The sequence below is a fragment of the Panulirus ornatus genome, chromosome 20 (assembly GCF_036320965.1).
Source record: "Panulirus ornatus isolate Po-2019 chromosome 20, ASM3632096v1, whole genome shotgun sequence".
In the NCBI taxonomy this organism is placed as follows: domain Eukaryota; kingdom Metazoa; phylum Arthropoda; class Malacostraca; order Decapoda; family Palinuridae; genus Panulirus; species Panulirus ornatus.
The window spans coordinates 35,501,521-35,525,832 of record NC_092243.1 but is presented as its reverse complement, the minus strand read 5'-3'; the positions used below and the strand labels follow the sequence as shown (position 1 = coordinate 35,525,832).

General features: G+C 45.0%; 1 long non-coding RNA gene across 2 annotated transcripts in view; it reads left to right on the top strand.

The window, feature by feature from the left end:
• The window catches only part of LOC139755948 (uncharacterized), a 414,911-nt gene that overhangs the window by 343,561 nt on the left and 47,038 nt on the right, over nt 1-24,312 (top strand). The window contains exon 1 of one of the 2 annotated variants that reach the window (XR_011714222.1): nt 15,363-15,409. The exons of the other annotated variant lie outside the window; for it this stretch is intronic. This is a non-coding gene — a long non-coding RNA (uncharacterized lncRNA). Of the gene's footprint in view, nt 1-15,362; nt 15,410-24,312 lie in introns of those variants that run through there. 2 annotated transcript variants of the gene reach the window in all.

Genomic DNA, 24,312 nt, shown 5'->3' with positions numbered 1-24,312 from the left:
TTATTTGTCCAGAACTCGGCATCACGCATTCAACAGCGCTCCACAAATGTTACTCACTAATCAAAAAATAGAATGCTCAGGTATCTCGAGGGCATCGAACTGCTTCATTAACTTCATTCCCTATTCCATCAAGAGTACAGCATTTCTCTGGAGGCTCTGTACTGTTGTATGATGTGATTCGTCATTAGGGTGAGGTTTTCATATTCATTATCAAATACTTCAGCGAGAGACGTCATTTCTGCAGCATGTAATGATGTTTCCTGCACTGTTAGTACTCTGTGCTTTGGTGATCTATGCAAATGATTTCGATTAGCACAGCGAGGGTCACTGAATTAATTTGATTCCTATTCTAGATAGTATGGTGTACATTTTCCTGGTCATTAACTTTCCATTGGCTCATGCGTCTCAGTGTTGTTTCCAGTTTGCATTAAAATCTAAAAGAGTCGAAAAAGAGAGTAGAGTGTTATGTACTGGATGAGGAGACTGTCATACCATGAAAGTTCCCTACCTGATTCGAGGTCAGCACAGCCATGGTAGCTCCGGACGTGGATGCTGCTCTGTGTGCTGATGGTACGAGTCTTCTCCGTCGTGATGCTAGATTGAAGAGGCCGATTTCATGTTGCGCTGTGCGGTCTGCGCATATTAATTGCGGTAGAGAATGCACAAACTATTATGTTATCATCCTACACAAGCCTAAACTAATCTAACTTATGATGCCTGCCTCAGTAGTTAGCGTATAAAGATACCAACTCAGGCACACCAATATGCTTTTGGTCATATATATATATTTATAATATTATATATATATATATATATATATATATATATATATATATATATATATATATATATATATATATATATATATTTATATATATATATATATATATTTTTTTTTTTTTCATACTATTCGCCATTTCCCGCGATAGCGAGGTAGCGTTAAGTACAGAGGACTGGGCCTTTGAGGGAATATCCTCACCTGGCCCTCTTCTCTGTTCCTTCTTTTGGAAAAAAAAAAAAAAAGAATATATATATATATATATATATATATATATATATATATATATATATATATATATATATATATATATATATATATATATTCATTTATATACTTTTACTTGATCGCCGTTTCCCGCGTCAGCGAAGTAGCTCCAGGAAACAGACGAAGAATGGCTCATCACTCATATACACATATATATACACATAAACACCCATACACGCACATATACATACATTATACATTTACATATCAACATATACACATATACATACACATACACAGATATATACATATATACACATGTACATCTCCTTACTTGCTTGCCTTCATCCATTTCTGGTGCTACCCCGCCCCACAGGAAACAGCATCACTACCCCCCTGCTTTAGCGAGGCAGCGCTTGGAAAACAAACAAAAAAAGGCCACATTCGTTCACACTCAGTCTCTAGCTGTCATATGTAATGCACCGGAACCTCAGCTCCCTAGCCACATCCAGGCCCCAAAGACCTTTCCATGGTTTACTCTAGTCGTTTCACATGCCCTGGTTCAGTCCATTGACAGCACATCGACCCCGATATACGACATCCTTCCAATTCACTGTCTTCCTTGCATGCCTCACCCTTCTATATGTTCAGGCCCCGATCGCTCAAAATCTTTTTCACTCCTTCCTTCCACCTTCAGTTTGATCTCCCACTTCTCGTTCCCTCCACTCTGACACATATATCCTCTTTGTCAACCTTTCCTCACTCATTCTCGCCATGTGTCCAAACCATTTCAACACACCCTCTTCTGCTCTTTCAACCACACTCTTTTTATTACCACACATATCTCTTACCCATTCATTACTTACTCGATGAAATCACCTCACATCACATATTTTTCTCAGACATTTTATTTCCAACACATCCACCCTCCTCCTTACAACCTTATCTATAGCCAATGTCTTGCAACCAGATAATGTTGTTGGAACTACTATTCCTTCAAATATCCCCATTTTTGCCCTCCGAGATAACGTTCTTTCCTTCAACACAGTTGAGGGTATAATTGGTAGGCATGAGGTGCCCGGTATTACGAACAGAAATAGTGAACAACTTGTATAGTTGTGCACTGAAAAGAACTGGTGATTAGAAATACCTGGTTTGCAAAGATTGATAGGCGTGCAAAAGAGAGATTCTTGGATGTTAATGTCTATTCATTACCAGGTAGGAGCAAGAGTATAAATTTGTGAAGATTTTCGGAGAAAATGATATGATTTAAGTGAGACGAGAGTGGTGAAAGTAAGTGAGCTTGGAAGAGAGTCTGTAAAGATACTAGGAGAGATTGAGTGTAGAATGGCACAAAATTAGAATAAACGAAGCTAAGGGAGTGGCTGAGGAATAGGGGACATTTAAGGGAGCAGTGCTGGCATGTGCGAGAGAAGTGTGGTGCATGAGGAAGGTGGGAGGCGAGTAGATGAGAAACGGTTGTGAGTAGTATGATGGAGAAGTAAAGATATCAGTGAAAGAGAATAGAGAAGTATATGGGTGGTACTTACAAGGAAGAGAAAGGAATGAATGGGAGACATACAAGAGAAAGTGGCAGGAGGTTAAGAAGATGAGATGGCTTTTAAGTGATTTATATATGGAATTGTTTTGAAATAAGACGCTATACGCCATCTTAGTAATATCACATGGTACATGTATATTAATGATATTCTTAATTTGTGGCCTATTTATAGAGATGGAAATTTAGTTCTTAACAATATAAATCGTTTGTTAGACTCAAAAAAGTTCACTCTTGAAACTGAGACAAACAGTACATCGGCATTCTTAGACTGTAATCTTCACACGGATAGAAAATAAACTAAGATTTATTATATATTATAAACCCACATATGTCTGTTCATATATATTCACTTCTACTCTAATTATCATGGAGTGAAACATTCTGTGCTTTCATCAATGTTTCGTAGAACATTTCGCATATGTGGTCCAGAATTCACTGATGATAAACTATGCAGTATCTAAGGCATTGTTTATGAATTGCAATTTCCAAACATTTCCTTGGTTCAGTTTGTGATTTTGATAGAAAGTCTTATTACAATGTTCATCCTTAAGTACCATTTGTGAACAAAAACTTATTAGTGTTACCTTATCGTAAGAACTTGCTAAATGCTTTTGTTTGTTTAGAAAAATTATGTTGATGTACTTTTCATCAGTAATAGTAATATGTTTAGGGAAAGTCTTGTAAGAAGTTCTGTAATTGTTCAGAAGGGTTATGTTTACAATACCCTCTTTAAAGAGTGTGATCAGGTTAACATTGGTGGAACTGGTAATGTTCGTAGTGTCAGAGTTAAACAACATAAAAGTAGTGTTTGGTATGGTCAACAGTCCTTTGCATTATTTGTTCAGCTCAAAGAATTTGATTCAACCAAATTGACTGGAGCTGTGTTACGGTTATAGAAATATTGTTGAATCATCTCTGATCAAACATAGTAGAGATACAAATATGAATCAAAATGTTGTTTTAATTAAATCAGATAACTTTTTAAGTAAAAGATTTGTATGTATGTATACTGTTATATTTCTCGCTTCAGTCTCCCCTGATCATGTGATTATTACACGAAAGTGCACTTGGGAACTTACCGTGTTTCATTTCCCCGTGGACTCATAGAAATATACTTCATCACGCGTTCAGTTGTGATCCATTCTTATGTATATATATATATATATATATATATATATATATATATATATATATATATATATATATATATATATATATATATTATTTTTTTTTATTATACTTTGTCGCTGTCTCCCGCGTTTGCGAGGTAGCGCAAGGAAACAGACGAAAGAAATGGCCCAACCCCCCCCCCCCATACACATGTATATACATACTTCCACACACGCAAATATACATACCTACACAGCTTTCCATGGTTTACCCCAGACGCTTCACATGCCTTGATTCAATCCACTGACAGCACGTCAACCCCGGTATACCACATCGCTCCAATTCACTCTATTCCTCGCCCTCCTTTCACCCTCCTGAATGTTCAGGCCCCGATCACACAAAATCTTTTTCACTCCATCTTTCCACCTACAATTTGGTCTCCCTCTTCTCGTTCCCTCCACCTCCGACACATATATCCTCTTGGTCAATCTTTCCTCACTCATTCTCTCCATGTGCCCAAACCACTTCAAAACACCCTCTTCTGCTCTCTCAACCACGCTCTTTCTATTTCCACACATCTCTCTTACCCTTACGGTACTCACTCGATCAAACCACCTCACACCACACATTGTCCTCAAACATCTCATTTCCAGCACATCCATCCTCCTGCGCACAACTCTATCCATAGTCCACGCCTCGCAACCATACAACATTGTTGGAACCACTATTCCCTCAAACATACCCACCTTTGCTTTCCGAGATAATGTTCTCGACTTCCACACATTCTTCAAGGCCCCCAGAGTTTTCGCCCCCTCCCCCACCCTATGATCCACTTCCGCTTCCATGGTTCCATCCGCTGCCAGATCCACTCCCAGATATCTAAAACACTTTTGCTTTGTCGCTGTCTCCCGCATTTGCGAGGTAGCGCAAGGAAACAGTAGAAAGAAATGGCCCAACCCACCCCCATACACATGTATATACACACACGTCCACACACGCAAATATACATACCTATACATCTCAATGTACACATATATATACACACACAGACACATGCATATATACCCATGCACACAATTCACACTGTCTTCCTTTATTCATTCCCATCGCCACCTCGCCACACATGGAATACCATCCCCCTCGCCCCTCATGTGTGCGAGGTAGCGCTAGGAAAAGATAACAAAGGCCCCATTCGTTCACACTCAGTCTCTAGCTGTCATGCAATAATGCCCGAAACCACAGCTCCCTTTCCACATCCAGGCCCCACACAACTTTCCATGGTTTACCCCAGACGCTTCACATGCCCTACTTCAATCCACTGACAACACGTCAACCCCGGTATACCACATCGATCCAATTCACTCTATTCCTTGCCCGCCTTTCACCCTCCTGCATGTTCAGGCCCCGATCACTCAGAATCTTTTTCACTCCATTTTTCCACCTCCAATTTGGTCTCCCACTTCTCCTCGTTCCCTCCACCTCCGACACATATATCCTCTTGGTCAATCTTTCCTCACTCATTCTCTCCATGTGCCCAAACCATTTCAAAACACCCTCTTCTGCTCTCTCAACCACGCTCTTTTTATTTCCACACATCTCTCTTACCCTTACATTACTTACTCGATCAAACCACCTCACACCACACATTGTCCTCAAACATCTCATTTCCAGCACATCCACCCTCCTGCACACAACTCTATCCATAGCCCACGCCTCACAAGCATACAACATTGTTGGAACCACTATTCCTTCAAACATACCCATTTTTGCTTTCCGAGATAATGTTCTCGACTTCCACACATTCTTCAATGCTCCCAGGATTTTCGCCCCCTCCCCCACCCTATGATTCACTTCCGCTTCCATGGTTCCATCCGCTGCCAGATCCACTCCCAGATATCTAAAACACTTTACTTCCTCCAGTTTTTCTCCATTCAAACTTACCTCGCAATTGACTTGACCCTCAACCCTACTGTACCTAATAACCTTGCTTTTATTCACATTTACTCTTAACTTTCTTCTTTCACACACTTTACCAAACTCAGTCGCCAGCTTCTGCAGTTTCTCACATGAATCAGCCACCAGCGCTGTATCATCAGCGAACAACAACTGACTCACTCCCCAAGCTCTCTCATCCACAACAGACTTCATACTTGCCCCTCTTTCCAAAACTCTTGCATTCACCTCCCTAACAACACCATCCATAAACAAATTAAACAACCATGGAGATATCACACACCCCTGCCGCAAACCTACATTCACTGAGAACCAATCACTTTCCTCTCTTCCTACACGTACACATGCCTTACATCCTCGATAAAAACTTTTCACTGCTTCTAACAACTTGCCTCCCACACCATATATTCTTAATACCTTCCACAGAGCATCTCTATCAACTCTATCATATGCCTTCTCCAGATCCATAAATGCTACATACAAATCCATTTGCTTTTCTAAGTATTTCTCACATACATTCTTCAAAGCAAACACCTGATCCACACATCCTCTACCACTTCTGAAACCACACTGCTCTTCCCCAATCTGATGCTCTGTACATGCCTTCACCCTCTCAATCAATACCCTCCCATATAATTTACGAGGAATACTCAACAAACTTATACCTCTGTAATTTGAGCACTCACTCTTATCCCCTTTCCCTTTGAACAATGGCATTATGCACGCATTCCGCCAATCCTCAGGCACCTCACCATGAGTCATACATACATTAAATAACCTTTCCAACCAGTCAACAATACAGTCACCCCCTTTTTTTAATAAATTCCACTGCAATACCATCCAAACCTGCTGCCTTGCCGGCTTTCAACTTCCGCAAAGCTTTTACTACCTCTTCTCTGTTTACCAGATCATTTTCCCTAACCCTCTCACTTTGCACACCACCTCGACCAAGACACCCTATATCTGCCACTCTATCATCAAACACATTCAACAAACCTTCAAAATACTCACTCCATCTCCTTCTCACATCACCACTACTTGTTATCACCTCCCCATTAGCGCCCTTCACTGAAGTTCCCATTTGCTCCCTTGTCTTACGCACTTTATTTACCTCCTTCCAGAACATCTTTTTATCTTCCCTAAAATTTAATCATACTCTCACCCCAACTCTCATTTCCCCTCTTTTTCACCTCTTGCACCTTTCTCTTGACCTCCTGTCTCTTTCTGTTATACATCTCCCACTCAATTGCATTTTTTCCCTGCAAAAATCGTCCAAATGCCTCTCTCTTCTCTTTCACTAATAATCTTACTTCCTCATCCCACCACTCACAACCCTTTCTAATCAACCAACATACCACGCTTCTCATGCCACAAGCATCTTTTGCGCAATCCATCACTGATTCCCTAAATACATCCCATTCCTCCCCCACTCCCCTTACTTCCATTGTTCTCACCTTTTTCCATTCTGTACTCAGTCTCTCCTGGTACTTCCTCACACAAGTCTCCTTCCCAAGCTCACTTACTCTCACCACCCTCTTCACCCCAACATTCACTCTTCTTTTCTGAAAACCCATACAAATCTTCACCTTAGCCTCCACAAGATAATGATCAGACATCCCTCCAGTTGCACCTCTCAGCACATTTACATCCAAAAGTCTCTCTTTCGCGCGCCTGTCAATTTACATGTAATCCAATAACGCTCTTTGGCCATCTCTCCGACTTACATACTTATGTATATCCGACTTACAAACTTATGTATATCTCGCTTTTTAACCAGGTATTCCCAATCACCAGTCCTTTTTCAGCACATAAATCTACAAGCTCTTCACCATTTCCATTTACAACACTGAACACCCCATGTATACCAATTATTCCCTCAACTGCCACATTACTCACCTTTGCATTCAAATCACCCATCACTAGTGTTAGTGGTTTTGATGCACAAGACCAGGTTATATATATATATATATATATATATATATATATATATATATATATATATATATATATATATATATATATATTTTTTTTTTTTTTTTTTTTTTTTTTTTGCTTTGTCGCTGTGTCCCGCGTTTGCGAGGTAGCGCAAGGAAACAGACGAAAGAAATGGCCCAACCCACCCCCATACACATGTATATACATACGTCCACACACGCAAATATACATACCTACACAGCTTTCCATGGTTTACCCCAGACGCTTCACATGATTCAATCCACTGACAGCACGTCAACCCCGGTATACCACATCGCTCCAATTCACTCTATTCCTTGCCTTCCTTTCACCCTCCTGCATGTTCAGGCCCCGATCACACAAAATCTTTTTCACCCCATCTTTCCACCTCCAATTTGGTCTCCCTCTTCTCCTCGTTCCCTCCACCTCCGACACATATATTCTCTTGGTCAATCTTTCCTCACTCATTCTCTCCATGTGCCCGAACCATTTCAAAACACCCTCTTCTGCTCTCTCAACCACGCTCTTTTTATTTCCACACATCTCTCTTACCCTTACGTTACTTACTCGATCAAACCACCTCACACCACATATTGTCCTCAAACATCTAATTTCCAGCACGTCCATCCTCCTGCGCACAACTCTATCCATAGCCCACGTCTCGCAACCATACAACATTGTTGGAAACACTATTCCTTCAAACATATATATATATATATATATATATATATATATATATATATATATATATATATATATATATATTTATTTATTTATTTATTCATTTGTTTATTTATTTTGCTTTCTCGTCGTCTCCCGCGTTAGCGAGGTAGCGCTAGGAAACAGACGAAAGAATGGCCCAACCAACCCACATACACATGTATATACATACACGTCCACACACGCAAATATACATACCTATACATCTCAACATATACATATATATATATATATATATATATATATATATATATATATATATATATATATATATATATATATATATATATATATATATATACACACACAGACATATACATATATACACATGTACATGATTTATACTGTCTGCCATTATTCATTCCCATCGCCACCCCGCCACACATGAAATAAAAACCCTCTCCCCCTCATGTGTGCGAGGTAGCGCTAGGAAAATACAACAAGGGCCACATTCGTTCACACTCAGTCTCTAGCTGTCATGTAATAATGCACTGAATCCACAGCTCCCTTTCCACATCCAGGCCCCACAGTGTTGTAAATGGAAATGGTTAAGAGCTTGTAGATTTATGTGCTGAAAAAGGACTGGTGATAGGGAATACCTGGCTTAAAAAGAGAGATATACATAAGTATACGTATGCAAGTAGGAGAGAAGGCCAGAGAGCGTTATTGGATTACGTTTTAATTGATAGGCGCGCGAAACAGAGACTTTTGGTTGTTAATGTACTGAGAGGTGTAACTGGAAGGATGTCTGATCATTATATTATGGAGGAGAAGGTGAAGATTTGTAGAGGTTTTCAGAAAAGAAGAGAGAATGTTAGGGTGAAGAGTGTGGTGAGAGTAAGTGAGCTTGGGAAGGAGACTTGTGTGAGGAAGTACCAGGAGAGAATGAATACAGAATGGAAAAAGGTGAGAACATAAGGGGAGTGGGGGAGGCATGTGATGTATTTAGGGAAGCAGTGATGGCTTACGCGAAAGATACTTGTGGCATGAGAAGCGTGGGAGGTGGGCAGATTAGAAAGGGAGGTGAGTGGTGGGATGAAGAAGCAAGATTGTTAGTGAAAGAGAAGAGAGAGGCATTTGGACGATTTTTGCAAGGAAATAATGCAAATGAGTGGGAGATGTATAAAAGAAAGAGGCAGGAGGTCAAGAGAAAGGTGCACGAGGTGAAAAAGAGGGCAAATGAGAGTTGGAGTGAGAGAGTATCATTAAATTTTAGGGAGAATAAAAAGATGTTCTGGAAGGAGGTAAATAAAGTGCGTAAGACAAGGGAATCAATGGGAACTTTAGTTAAGGGGGCTAATGGGGAGGTGATAACAAGTAGTGGTAATGTGAGAAGGAGATGGAGTGAGTATTTTGAAGGTTTGTTGAATGTTTGATGATAGAGTGGCAGATATAGGGTGTTTTGGTCGAGGTGGTGTGCAGAGTGAGAGGGTTAGGAGGAATGATTTGGAAAACAGAGAAGAGGTAGTAAAATCTTTGCGGAAGATGAAAGCCGGCAAGGCAGCGGGTTTGGATGGTATTGCAGTGGAATTTATTTAAAAAGGGGGTGACTGTATTGTTGACTGGTTGGTAAGGTTATTTAATGTATGTATGACTCATGGTGAGGTGCCTGAGGATTGGCGGAATGCGTGCATAGTGCCATTGTACAAAGGCAAAGGGGATAAAAGTGAGTGCTCAAATTACAGAGGTATAAGTTTGTTGAGTATTCCTGGTAAATTATATGGGAGGGTAGTGATTGAGGGGGTGAAGGCATGTACAGAGCATCAGATTGGGAAAGAACAGTGTGGTTTCAGAAGTGGTAGATGATGTGTGGATCAGGTGTTTGCTTTGAAGAATATGTGTGAGAAATACTTAGAAAAGCAAATGGATTTGTATGTAGCTTTTATGGATCTGGAGAAGGCATATGATAGAGTTGATAGAGATGCTCTGTGGAAAGTATTAAGAATATATGGTGTGGGAGGCAAGTTGTTAGAAGCAGTGAAAAGTTTTTATCGAGGATGTAAGTCATGTGTACGTGTAGGAAGAGAGGAAAGGGATTGGTTCTCTTCTGGGGATAGGGGAGATAGAATACTTCCCACGTGTTCTCTGCATGTCGTAGAAGGCGACTAAAAGGGAAGGTAGCGGGGGGCTGGAAATCCTCCCCTCTCGTTTTTAATTAATCTAATATCATGAACAATGTAGATTTAGTTAACAAGCTTAATAATATTAATGTTAATTTTGATTTCAAACTGGTTAGCGTTGATGTTTCATTTCTGCTCACAAAAGTTCCAGATGATGACCTCTTAGGGTATTTATTTGATGTATTGCAGGGCCTTCGTTTACCTGCTTCAAAGTCTGATTTTATTGAATTGATAAGATTGTGTAAAAAAATACTGTGTATTTCAGTTTAATGGAGAGTACTATGCTCCAGAATTTGGTATGGCAATGGGTAACCCTCTTTCACCTGTATTAAGTAATCTTTGTATGGAATTCCTTGAAACGAAGTTGCTAAAGGATATCTTATCTTCTAATGCAGTTTGGTTTAGGTATGTAGATGATGATGTTCTTTGTGTTTGGCCAACAAATGAAAGTTTACAAATATTTCTCCCTTTGCTTAACAATTTAGTACCTTCCATCAAATTTACTTTAGAAAATGAAAATAATAGTATGTTACCATTTTAAGATTGCATGATCCATAGGCATGGAAACAAGTTTGAGTTTAGCATATATAGAAAACCTACCAGTGTATGCTCATATATCCATTATTACTCTGCTGAGCATGACAGTTAAATTATCATCACTCCAGTCTATGTTCCTTAGGGCATTACTTATTTGCAGTCCAGAGTTTATTGATGATGAGTTTGAGAAGATATATTCAATTGGATCCAAGTCAAAGTATCCAATATCTTTAATTGATAAATCCCTTAAGATGACAAACAAATCATTATATAGAGTTGAGCCCAAACCTCCCCTTGACACCAAGAATCTTTTAGTTCTCCCTTTTAATAGTAATTTTACTTTACTTCCCTTGTTGCTTAAATCCTTTAATGTAAATGTTGCCTTCGGCAACAACAATACTATAAAGTATATCTTAATCAGGAACTCGCCAGAAAGTTCTGCAGGATGCACCTATAGTGTGCCGTGTAGAAATTGTGATAAGTTTTATGTTGGGCAGACTGGTAAGGATCTTTCCGTGAGACTTAAGCAACATATATTTAGTATAAGAACACGACAAGAATCAAATGACTTGCTTAATATTAGCATGTAAAAAATTTTGATTGTTTTGACTGGGGTAATGCTACTTATTTACTCTAACTCCTGTACCACGTGAAATATTATTGAATCTTCAATAGATAGATACGCAGAGAATTGTATCATTAATATTAGTGAAGGTCTGTGCAAATTGGATAGCTTTAATTGTTGATGAAATTTGTAAACAGTATCTCTTCTTGTCCTCAAAATAAGTTTATGAATCGCTTGTTGCCAGAGTTGAATGCACCCTACCTACATTCGGGTAGTCACTTGTTTACCAAATGGCTTCCTAGCTACGTCTCTTTGTTGTATATCAACTGTTATATTTCTTCCTTGTATCTCCCCTGATGATGTGATTATAGTACGAAAGTGCACTTAAGAACTCATCATGTTTCATTTACTTGTGGACTCAAATGTGATCCTTTCCACTGTGTGTGTGTGTGTGTGTGTGTGTGTGTGTGTGTATATATATATATATATATATATATATATATATATATATATATATATATATATATATATATATATATATATATAGATAGATAGATAATCACGTTAAATTCATGCAATTATTATGTTAGATATCAGTGTACATTACTGTATGTAACATTAGGAAAACTAAGAGTGTTCTCCACAAACATCTGTAGAAACAAAAGCCGCAAGTAAACCTACGGCTGTGAGGAAGTCTGAACGGCAGCCTCCCAACTTGTTTGTGTGAGCTCGTTGCTTCACAGTCGTAATTACCGAGTAGATTCTGGGATTTAGGGCATATTTCCTGGGGCAGGACATTGATCCACCACGAGTCCAGATAAAGACTAATTATTGATGAAATAGATCTGCTGAGTATCCAATAATTAGTTTCGTAGCCATGGACGTAATTCCATGCCACATGACCTGCTGACAACAGATAACATTGATCAGAAGAAAGGAATCAAAAGAAATTATCAGCCTGAAGCATAGAGCCTGTAGACCCCACAATCATCATTGAAAATCGTAGAAATATGGCCTATAAGCTGGCTCAGAAATGAAATCAACCCACTAAGATAGCATTCGATCGCACTCTTAGTAATTAAGTGAGCAGCAGTCTCGCCTAGGGTTGCAGGCTGTTATAACAGGGTACAGGTTGGTGCAAGGTGGGTGTACAGGGTCCAGTGACACATTCTCTCTCTCTCTCTCTCTCTCTCTCTCTCTCTCTCTCTCTCTCTCTCTCTCTCTCTCTCTCTCTCTCTCTCTCTCTCTCCTGGGTATCGGGAGGGTTAATGAAGAACTGCATGGCGAGCCAACACTTCATTCATATAGCTCAAGTAGCTGTCTTTTCTTTCTACCCCACCCACAACTGGACTTTTTTTTAACTTATCAGAATTGGAACAAAAAAGTACCGTCTGATTTACTATATTTATATTTTCAAAAGGCTTTCGATAAAGTAACTCACAAGAGACTTGCTTAAACTCAAAGCACACGGCATCGGTGAAGAACTGTGTACATGGGTCAAGGACTGATTTATTAAACGGCGAAGCCTCAGATTGGCTAGACGTAACGAATAGTGTGCCACAGGGTTCGATCCTAGGCCCAATTCTTTTAATGATATACATTAAATACCTAGAACTCGGTCTCATATTTAAAATCTCCAAATTTGCTGACGATACTTAACTAGAGGGTAGAGCTGTAAACAGTCGGGACTGGTAATTGATTCAGAGAGATCTTAACTTATTAGTAGAGTGGTCAGACAGATAGCACAGGAAGTTGAATGAAGACAAGTGTAAGGTTATGCACTTTGTAGACAAGAATTTACACTACGACTACGAATTATTCGGAAACTCTCTCACTAAAGTAAATGAAGAAAAGGATTTTGGAGTTGTCATCAGCAACAAACTGAAGTACACTAAACGGTGTCATGCAGCAAGTAAAATAGGCAGCCAAATGTTAGGTTTCATAGCCAGGAACCTAGATTACAAGACGCCAGAAACAATCCTCACACATTATAGTTTTCTAGTAAGACCACACTTTGAATATGCAGTCCAGTTTTGATCAGCAAACTATAAAAAAGACGATGAAAAAAACTAGAGCAAGTGCATTGATGTGCATTACACATGACAGCCAGAGACTGAGTGTGAACAAATGTGGCCTTTGTTGTCTTTTGCTTGTGCTACCTCGCGCGCACGCAGGGGGTGGGAGGGGGTTGCCATTTCATGTGTGACGGGATGGCGACGAGAATGGATGAAGGCAGCAAGTATGAATATGTACATGTGTATATATGTGTATGTCTGTGTATGTATAGTTGAAATGTATAGGTATGTATATGTGCGTGTGTGGACTTGTATGTATATGCATGTGTATGTGGGTGTGTTGGACCATTGTTTCGTCTGTTTCCTTGCGCTACCTCGCTGACGCGGGGAACAGCGACAAAGTATGATATAATATAATGATATAGTAATAACAAAGATGTGCGACGAAGTTGATTCCATCCTTTAGAAATCTGGCATCCAAAGAGAGGCTAAAACGATTGGATCTCTACTCCCTTACAGAACGTACACTTCGCGGCGACTTAATCCAAGTGTTCAAAATTCTGAGCAAGTTCGATGAAGTAAATCACGAACATCTTTTCGAAGTACAAGAAAATACGTTTACCAGGACAAATGGAATGAAACTCAAAGCTAAAAGATGTGGTAAGGACGTGGGAAAAGCTTCTTTTCCTATAGGTGTGTTAAGCTCTGGAAGTCAAACGTTGTGAATGCTTCAAAAGTCGTTTAAACAAATGTTTTATACATTCAGGTATACTCTGAGAAAAACGCCAGAAATAAACTGTATAGGCGATAGCGTTAACGAGGTCACTAGAAGGCTAATGTGCAACAACAGGGAGGTGGTGATAGCCTAAAAAAAACTGCTGAGCGGAATTACATTTTCTTGTCAAGTTAAACTTTTTTTTTTACCAGACGACCCAGTCGTGGGCCAATCAGGCCTCCGGTTGTCTGTCTTTCTCATGTAAACTCATGTAAACTTTCAGTCCACGAATTTGCATTCTTTCCGTCTCACGCATAACACTTGACAACGCATAACTTAAACACTCGTTTTTCTTGACTCAGTATTTTTATGCAGTGGGTGCTACGTGTTAGCTCTGCCTTTTGGCAAAATATCATCGTAAATACTCGAAAATACTCCAAATGAATTCTCTAGTAGAGGTAAGAGAAGTAAATGAGAACTAACTTGCCTTAAAGTTAAGAGGGTAAATCTTCTTACTCAACCACACCAGTAATTTGACTTGCACGAGGAAACCGAGGAAGGAAAATCAGATGGGAACGAAAAGTGAATTACGAAGACAAACACTATTGTTTCACTGCAAGGCAGACAGGGGGAACGTTTTGAGGCGATGTATGTGCGTGACAGGGTCTAGTGTAGTGTCCAGGGTATGATGTGGTAAAGGTCAATGGACAAGAGGTAGTGCAGACAGTGAAAAATTGTATCAATGACTATACAACGAGGACGTAGAGGAAACAGCAGCTGCAGTGGTAATGCTGACTTGAGTTGATTGCTGAAACGGGACAATTTGAGCAGCACTGATGACAGCTGTGGTGGACATTTATACGTGAAGTGTGAGCCAGTAAAAGTTATCTCACAAAGATGTGTACAAGAGTGAAAGGGTATTTTGAGAACTACAATGGATCACTTATGATTTCCTAAGAACATGTATTTTCATTTGATAATGAATGAGATGGTCGGCTCCTGTAGCAATCGATTTCAAAGAGAGATGTGACGTTATATCTATCATAAGCGTTTCATGGAGCCATCTTGGAGAAGATTGTAACCTGGTCAAATTTGGCTTTATTTACATAGTTGGCGCATGGCGGTTGGCGCAGGGTGAGTGAGTGTGGTGGCGCTGGCATATCTGCGTCACGCAGGTACGGGTGCTCTTACTTTTTCCTCATTTTAGCATTGAATTTCTGCTCTAGGTATAATTCTCATGTGTTTACCTGTGTGTGAGAGGGTATAGGATATACTGATCCCCTTACAAGTGAGTGTTGTGTTTTGCTTTTGATACAAAATGTAATGTTTACGTTATAGACCGTCCTAGCCCAAGTTCCAACGTTTTCTACTCTGACATCCACTCCTCTTTTGTGACTTATTCTGCCTTAGATAGATTGGCGACATATTCATTGGGGGTTTAGTGATTTTTAATTTTAATGTGTTTAACGACACGTCCAATAATTACCCCATTTAGTTAGACATCATATCGTTGACTTTTTAAAAGAGTGTAACGTGTCCGAGCTTCGTCTCGAATTTCTGGTTCTTTCCAGGCGAGGTTCCAGTTATGATTTTAAGTTCTTCAAACGAGTAGTCCAGCAAACTTATTAGATACTAAAGTGCATTGTTGTTCCCTAGCTCATGTATTGATGGGGAAATGACTGTTATTCTTAAGGCTTAAATTCCTGTCATACTATCGTGTTATCAGCTGTCTCGGTGTAATGTTAATGCAGCTCATTTTCGGCGTGATGAGTTGTTTACAGCCGGCAGTTAGTGCGCCACCGTCACAGTTTCTTAAATAGCCCAGGTCCCGGTCATCGAAATAAGATTTTACATCTTGTACGGTGGAGGACTCCCTGGTCGGCTAGCGCACAGTCGTGAAGTGCGAACAGGCAGTATTCATGAACCAATTTCGCTCAAGTATCAGTGTCCAGTTTCAAACTGTAGGAGACTGTAGTAAGTCCGACATGCATTACTCCAAGATCCGTTGTAGGGCATGGACGACACCGACCAGGGCGTCGTCCTCCGGTGTTCCCTACTGTAGATGTAGATGTTAATGGTACCCCGACACAGAATATAACAAAAGTATTAGTATGACAACAGTGTTATAATTAAGATTGATGTCAGAAACAAATCTGATCAGTGAAATACCTACCAAAGGTGTTGAATTACGAGAATCTGACATTAATGCGTAGTCACTGTCTCCTTCCTGTCGTAGACAGGCTCTCTGGAGGTGAAATGATGTACATCCATAATGAATTAAAGTGGAAACTCCCCTCTCAGATTCTGGGATCTAGAGTGATCCGTCCCTGCCTCTATCGTGGAGCGTGGTGTGATCCATCCCTGCCTCTATCGTGGAGTGTGGTGTGATCCATCCCTGCCTCTATCGTGGAGTGTGGTGTGATCCATCCCTGCCTCTATCGTGGAGTGTGGTGTGATCCATCCCTGCCTCTATCGTGGAGTGTGGTGTGATCCATCCCTGCCTCTATCGTGAGTGTGGAGGATCCATCCCTGCCTCTGTGGAGGGGTGGTGTGATCCATCCCTGCCTCTATCGTGGAGTGTGGTGTGATCCATCCCTGCCTCTATCGTGGAGTGTGCTGTGATCATCCCTGCCTCTGTCGTGGAGTGTGGTGTGATCCATCCCTGCCTCTATCGTGGAGTGTGGTGTGATCCATCCCTGCCTCTATCGTGGAGTGTGGTGTGATCCATCCCTGCCTCTATCGTGGAGTGTGGTGTGATCCATCCCTGCCTCTGTCGTGGAGTGTGGTGTGATCCATCCCTGCCTCTATCGTGGAGTGTGGTGTGATCCATCCCTGCCTCTATCGTGGAGTGTGCTGTGATCCATCCCTGCCTCTATCGTGGAGTGTGCTGTGATCATCCCTGCCTCTATCGTGGAGTGTGGTGTGATCCATCCCTGCCTCTATCGTGGAGTGTGGTGTGATCCATCCCTGCCTCTATCGTGGAGTGTGGTGTGATCCATCCCTGCCTCTATCGTGGAGTGTGGTGTGATCCATCCCTGCCTCTATCGTGGAGTGTGCTGTGATCATCCCTGCCTCTATCGTGGAGTGTGGTGTGATCATCCCTGCCTCTATCGTGGAGTGTGGTGTGATCATCCCTGCCTCTATCGTGGAGTGTGGTGTGATCCATCCCTGCCTCTATCGTGGAGTGTGCTGTGATCATCCCTGCCTCTGTCGTGGAGTGTGTGTGTGATCTATCGTGGAGTGTGCTGTGATCATCCCTGCCTCTGTCGTGGAGTGTGGTGTGATCCATCCCTGCCTCTATCGTGGAGTTTGGTGTGATCCATCTCTGCCTCTATCGTGGAGTGTGGTGTGATCCATCCCTGCCTCTGTCGTGGAGTGTGCTGTGATCATCCCTGCCTCTGTCGTGGAGTGTGGTGTGATCCGTCCCTGCCTCTATCGTGGAGTGTGGTGTGATCATCCCTGCCTCTATCGTGGAGTGTGGTGTGATCCATCCCTGCCTCTATCGTGGAGTGTGCTGTGATAGTCCCTGCCTCTGTCGTGGAGTGTGGAGTGATCATCCCTGATTCTATCGTGGAGTGTGCTGTGATCATCCCTGCCTCTGTCGTGGAGTGTGGTGTGATCCGTCCCTGCCTCTATCGTGGAATGTGGTGTGATCATCCCTGCCTCTATCGTGGAGTGTGCTGTGATCATCCCTGCCTCTGTCGTGGAGTGTGGTGTGATCCATCCCTGCCTCTATCGTGGAGTGTGGTGTGATCATCCCTGCCTCTGTTGTGGAGTGTGGTGTGATCCATCCCTGCCTCTATCGTGGAGTGTGGTGTGATCCATCCCTGCCTCTATCGTGGAGTGTGGTGTGATCATCCCTGCCTCTGTCGTGGAGTGTGGAGTGATCCATCCCTGCCTCTATCGTGGAGTGTGGTGTGATCCATCCCTGCCTCTATCGTGGAGTGTGGTGTGATCCATCCCTGCCTCTTTCGTGGAGTGTGGTGTTATCCGTCCCTGCCTCTATCGTGGAGTGTGGTGTGATCATCCCTGCCTCTGTCGTGGAGTGTGGAGTGATCCATCCCTGCCTCTGTCGTGGAGTGTGGTGTGATCCGTCCCTGCCTCTATCGTGGAGTGTGGTGTGATCCATCCCTGCCTCTATCGTGGAGTGTGCTGTGATCATCCCTGCCTCTGTCGTGGAGTGTGGTGTGATCCATCCCTGCCTCTATCGTGGAGTGTGGTGTGATCATCCCTGCCTCTATCGTGGAGTGTGGTGTGATCATCCCTGCCTCTATCGTGGAGTGTGGTGTGATCCATCCCTGCCTCTATCGTGGAGTGTGCTGTGATCATCCCTGCCTCTGTCGTGGAGTGTGAGTGATCCATCCCTGCCTCTATCGTGGAGTGTGGTGTGATCCATCCCTGCCTCTATCGTGGAGTGTGGTGTGATCCATCCCTGCCTCTATCGTGGAGTGTGGTGTGATCCATCCCTGCCTCTATCGTGGAGTGTGGTGTGATCATCCCTGCCTCTATCGTGGAGTGTGGTGTGATCATCCCTGCCTCTGTCGTGGAGTGTGGTGTGATCATCCCTGCCTCTGTCGTGGAGTGTGGAGTGATCCATCCTTGCCTCTATCGTGGAGTGTGGTGTGATCCGTCCCTGCCTCTATCGTGGAGTGTGGTGTGATACATCCCTGCCTCTATCGTGGAGTGTGCTGTGATCATCCCTGCCTCTATCGTGGAGTGTGCTGTGATCATCCCTGCCTCTGTCGTGGAGTGTGGAGTGATCCATCCCTGCCTCTATCGTGGAGTGTGGTGTGATCCATCCCTGCCTCCATCGTGGAGTGTGGAGTGATCCATCCCTGCCTCTATCGTGGAGTGTGGTGTGATCCATCCCTGCCTCTATCGTGGAGTGTGCTGTGATCATCCCTGCCTCTATCGTGGAGTGTGGTGTGATCCATCCCTGCCTCTGTCGTGGAGTGTGGTGTGATCATCCCTGCCTCTGTCGTGGAGTGTGGTGTGATCCATCCCTGCCTCTATCGTGGAGCGTGGTGTGATCCGTCCCTGCCTCTCTCGTGGAGTGTGGTGTGATCATCCCTGCCTCTGTCGTGGAGTGTGGTGTGATCCATCCCTGCCTCTATCGTGGAGTGTGGTGTGATCCATCCCTGCCTCTATCGTGGAGTGTGGTGTGATCCGTCCCTGCCTCTATCGTGGAGTGTGGTGTGATCATCCCTGCCTCTGTCGTGGAGTGTGGAGTGATCCATCCCTGCCTCTATCGTGGAGTGTGGTGTGATCAGTCCCTGCCTCTATCGTGGAGTGTGGTGTGATCCATCCCTGCCTCTATCGTGGAGTGTGCTGTGATCATCCCTGCCTCTGTCGTGGAGTGTGGAGTGATCCATCCCTGCCTCTATCGTGGAGTGTGGTGTGATCATCCCTGCCTCTATCGTGGAGTGTGGTGTGATCCATCCCTGCCTCTATCGTGGAGTGTGGTGTGATCCATCCCTGCCTCTATCGTGGAGTGTGGTGTGATCATCCCTGCCTCTATCGTGGAGTGTGGTGTGATCCATCCCTGCCTCTATCGTGGAGTGTGGTGTGATCCATCCCTGCCTCTATCGTGGAGTGTGGTGTGATCCATCCCTGCCTCTATCGTGGAGTGTGGTGTGATCCATCCCTGCCTCTATCGTGGAGTGTGGTGTGATCCATCCCTGCCTCTATCGTGGAGTGTGGTGTGATCCATCCCTGCCTCTGTCGTGGAGTATGCTGTGATCATCCCTGCCTCTGTCGTGGAGTGTGGTGTGATCCATCCCTGCCTCTATCGTGGAGTGTGCTGTGATCATCCCTGCCTCTATCATGGAGTGTGGTGTGAGCCATCCCTGCCTCTATCGTGGAGTGTGCTGTAATCATCCCTGCCTCTGTCGTGGAGTGTCGAGTGATCCATCCCTGATTCTATCGTGGAGTGTGCTGTGATCATCCCTGCCTCTGTCGTGGAGTGTGATGTGATCCGTCCCTGCCTCTATCGTGGAATGTGGTGTGATCATCCCTGCCTCTATCGTGGAGTGTGCTGTGATCATCCCTGCCTCTGTCGTGGAGTGTGGTGTGATCCATCCCTGCCTCTATCGTGGAGTGTGGTGTGATCATCCCTGCCTCTGTCTTGGAGTGTGGTGTGATCCATCCCTGCCTCTATCGTGGAGTGTGGTGTGATCCGTCCCTGCCTCTATCGTGGAGTGTGGTGTGATCATCCCTGCCTCTGTCGTGGAGTGTGCTGTGATCATCCCTGCCTTTATCGTGGAGTGTGCTGTGATCATCCCTGCCTCTATCGTGGAGCGTGGTGTGATCCGTCCCTGCCTCTATCGTGGAGTGTGGTGTGATCATCCCTGCCTCTGTCGTGGAGTGTGGTGTGATCCATCCCTGCCTCTATCGTGGAGTGTGGTGTGATCCATCCCTGCCTCTATCGTGGAGTGTGGTGTGATCCATCCCTGCCTCTGTCGTGGAGTGTGGAGTGATCCATCCATTCCTCTGTCGTGGAGTGTGGTGTGATCCATCCCTGCCTCTATCGTGGAGTGTGGTGTGATCCATCCCTGCCTCTATCGTGGAGTGTGCTGTGATCATTCCTGCCTCTGTCGTGGAGTGTGGTGTGATCCATCCCTGCCTCTATCGTGGAGTGTGGTGTGATCATCCCTGCCTCTGTCGTGGAGTGTGGTGTGATCATCCCTGCCTCTGTCGTGGAGTGTGGAGTGATCCATCCCTGCCTCTATCGTGGAGTGTGGTGTGATCCATCCCTGCCTCTATCGTGGAGTGTGGTGTGATCCATCCCTGCCTCTATCGTGGAGTGTAGTGTGATCCGTCCCTGCCTCTATCGTGGAGTGTATTGTGATCATCCCTGCCTCTGTCGTGGAGTGTGGAGTGATCCATCCCTGCCTCTATCGTGGAGTGTGGTGTGATCCATCCCTGCCTCTATCGTGGAGTGTGGTGTGATCATCCCTGCCTCTGTCGTGGAGTGTGGAGTGATCCATCCCTGCCTCTATCGTGGAGTGTGGTGTGATCCATCCCTGTCTCTATCGTGGAGTGTTCTGTGATCATCCCTGCCTCTGTCGTTGAGTGTGGTGTGATCCATCCCTGCCTCTATCGTGGAGTGTGGTGTGATCCATCCCTGCCTCTATCGTGGAGTGTGGTGTGATCCATCCCTGCCTCTATCGTGGAGTGTGGTGTGATCCATCCCTGCCTCTATCGTGGAGTGTGGTGTGATCATCCCTGCCTCTGTCGTGGAGTGTGGAGTGATCCATCCCTGCCTCTATCGTGGAGTGTGGTGTGATCCATCCCTGCCTCTATCGTGGAGTGTGGTGTGATCCATCCCTGCCTCTATCGTGGAGTGTGCTGTGATCATCCCTGCCTCTATCGTGGAGTGTGGTGTGATCCATCCCTGCCTCTATCGTGGAGTGTGGTGTGATCCATCCCTGCCTCTATCGTGGAGTGTGGTGTGATCCATCCCTGCCTCTATCGTGGAGTGTGCTGTGATCATCCCTGCCTCTGTCGTGGAGTGTGGTGTGATCCATCCCTGCCTCTATCGTGGAGTGTGGTGTGATCATCCCTGCCTCTATCGTGGAGTGTGGTGTGATCCATCCCTGCCTCTATCGTGGAGTGTGCTGTGATCATCCCTGCCTCTGTTGTGGAGTGTGGTGTGATCCATCCCTGCCTCTATCGTGGAGTGTGGTGTGATCCATCCCTGCCTCTATCGTGGAGTGTGGTGTGATCATCCCTGCCTCTGTCGTGGAGTGTGGAGTGATCCATCCCTGCCTCTATCGTGGAGTGTGGTGTGATCCATCCCTGCCTCTATCGTGGAGTGTGGTGTGATCCATCCCTGCCTCTATCGTGGAGTGTGGTGTGATCCGTCCCTGCCTCTATCGTGGAGTGTGGTGTGATCATCCCTGCCTCTGTCGTGGAGTGTGGAGTGATCCATCCCTGCCTCTATCGTGGAGTGTGGTGTGATCTGTCCCTGCCTCTATCGTGGAGTGTGGTGTGATCCATCCCTGCCTCTATCGTGGAGTGTGCTGTGATCATCCCTGCCTCTGTCGTGGAGTGTGGAGTGATCCATCCCTGCCTCTATCGTGGAGTGTGGTGTGATCATCCCTGCCTCTATCGTGGAGTGTGGTGTGATCCATCCCTGCCTCTATCGTGGAGTGTGGTGTGATCCATCCCTGCCTCTATCGTGGAGTGTGCTGTGATCATCCCTGCCTCTGTCGTGGAGTGTGGAGTGATCCATCCCTGCCTCTATCGTGGAGTGTGGTGTGATCCATCCCTGCCTCTATCGTGGAGTGTGGTGTGATCCATCCCTGCCTCTATCGTGGAGTGTGGTGTGATCCATCCCTGCCTCTATCGTGGAGTGTGGTGTGATCCATCCCTGCCTCTATCGTGGAGTGTGGTGTGATCCATCCCTGCCTCTATCGTGGAGTGTGCTGTGATCATCCCTGCCTCTGTCGTGGAGTGTGGTGTGATCCATCCCTGCCTCTATCGTGGAGTGTGGCTGTGATCATCCCTGCCTCTATCGTGGAGTGTGGTGTGATCCATCCCTGCCTCTATCGTGGAGTGTGCTGTGATCATCCCTGCCTCTGTCGTGGAGTGTGGAGTGATCCATCCCTGCCTCTATCGTGGAGTGTGCTGTGATCATCCCTGCCTCTGTCGTGGAGTGTGGTGTGATCCATCCCTGCCTCTATCGTGGAGTGTGGTGTGATCATCCCTGCCTCTATCGTGGAGTGTGCTGTGATCATCCCTGCCTCTGTCGTGGAGTGTGGTGTGATCCATCCCTGCCTCTATCGTGGAGTGTGGTGTGATCATCCCTGCCTCTGTCGTGGAGTGTGGTGTGATCCATCCCTGCCTCTATCGTGGAGTGTGGTGTGATCCGTCCCTGCCTCTATCGTGGAGTGTGGTGTGATCATCCCTGCCTCTGTCGTGGAGTGTGCTGTGATCATCCCTGCCTCTATCGTGGAGTGTGCTGTGATCATCCCTGCCTCTATCGTGGAGTGTGGTGTGATCCATCCCTGCCTCTATCGTGGAGTGTGGTGTGATCATCCCTGCCTCTGTCGTGGAGTGTGGTGTGATCCATCCCTGCCTCTATCGTGGAGTGTGGTGTGATCCATCCCTGCCTCTATCGTGGAGTGTGGTGTGATCCATCCCTGCCTCTGTCGTGGAGTGTGGAGTGATCCATCCATGCCTCTGTCGTTGAGTGTGGTGTGATCCATCCCTGCCTCTATCGTGGAGTGTGGTGTGATCCATCCCTGCCTCTATCGTGGAGTGTGGTGTGATCCATCCCTGCCTCTATCGTGGAGTGTGGTGTGATCCATCCCTGCCTCTATCGTGGAGTGTGGTGTGATCCATCCCTGCCTCTATCGTGAGTGTGCTGTGATCATCCCTGCCTCTGTCGTGGAGTGTGAGTGATCCATCCCTGCCTCTATCGTGGAGTGTGGTGTGATCCATCCCTGCCTCTATCGTGGAGTGTGGTGTGATCCATCCCTGCCTCTATCGTGGAGTGTGGTGTGATCATCCCTGCCTCTATCGTGGAGTGTGGTGTGATCCATCCCTGCCTCTATCGTGGAGTGTGCTGTGATCATCCCTGCCTCTGTCGTGGAGTGTGGTGTGATCCATCCCTGCCTCTATCGTGGAGTGTGGTGTGATCCATCCCTGCCTCTATCGTGGAGTGTGGTGTGATCCATCCCTGCCTCTATCGTGGAGTGTGCTGTGATCATCCCTGCCTCTATCGTGGAGTGTGGTGTGATCCATCCCTGCCTCTATCGTGGAGTGTGGTGTGATCATCCCTGCCTCTATCGTGGAGTGTGGTGTGATCCATCCCTGCCTCTGTCGTGGAGTGTGGTGTGATCCATCCCTGCCTCTATCGTGGAGTGTGGTGTGATCCATCCCTGCCTCTATCGTGGAGTGTGGTGTGATCATCCCTGCCTCTGTCGTGGAGTGTGGAGTGATCCATCCCTGCCTCTATCGTGGAGTGTGGTGTGATCATCCCTGCCTCTATCGTGGAGTGTGGTGTGATCCATCCCTGCCTCTATCGTGGAGTGTGGTGTGATCATCCCTGCCTCTATCGTGGAGTGTGGCTGTG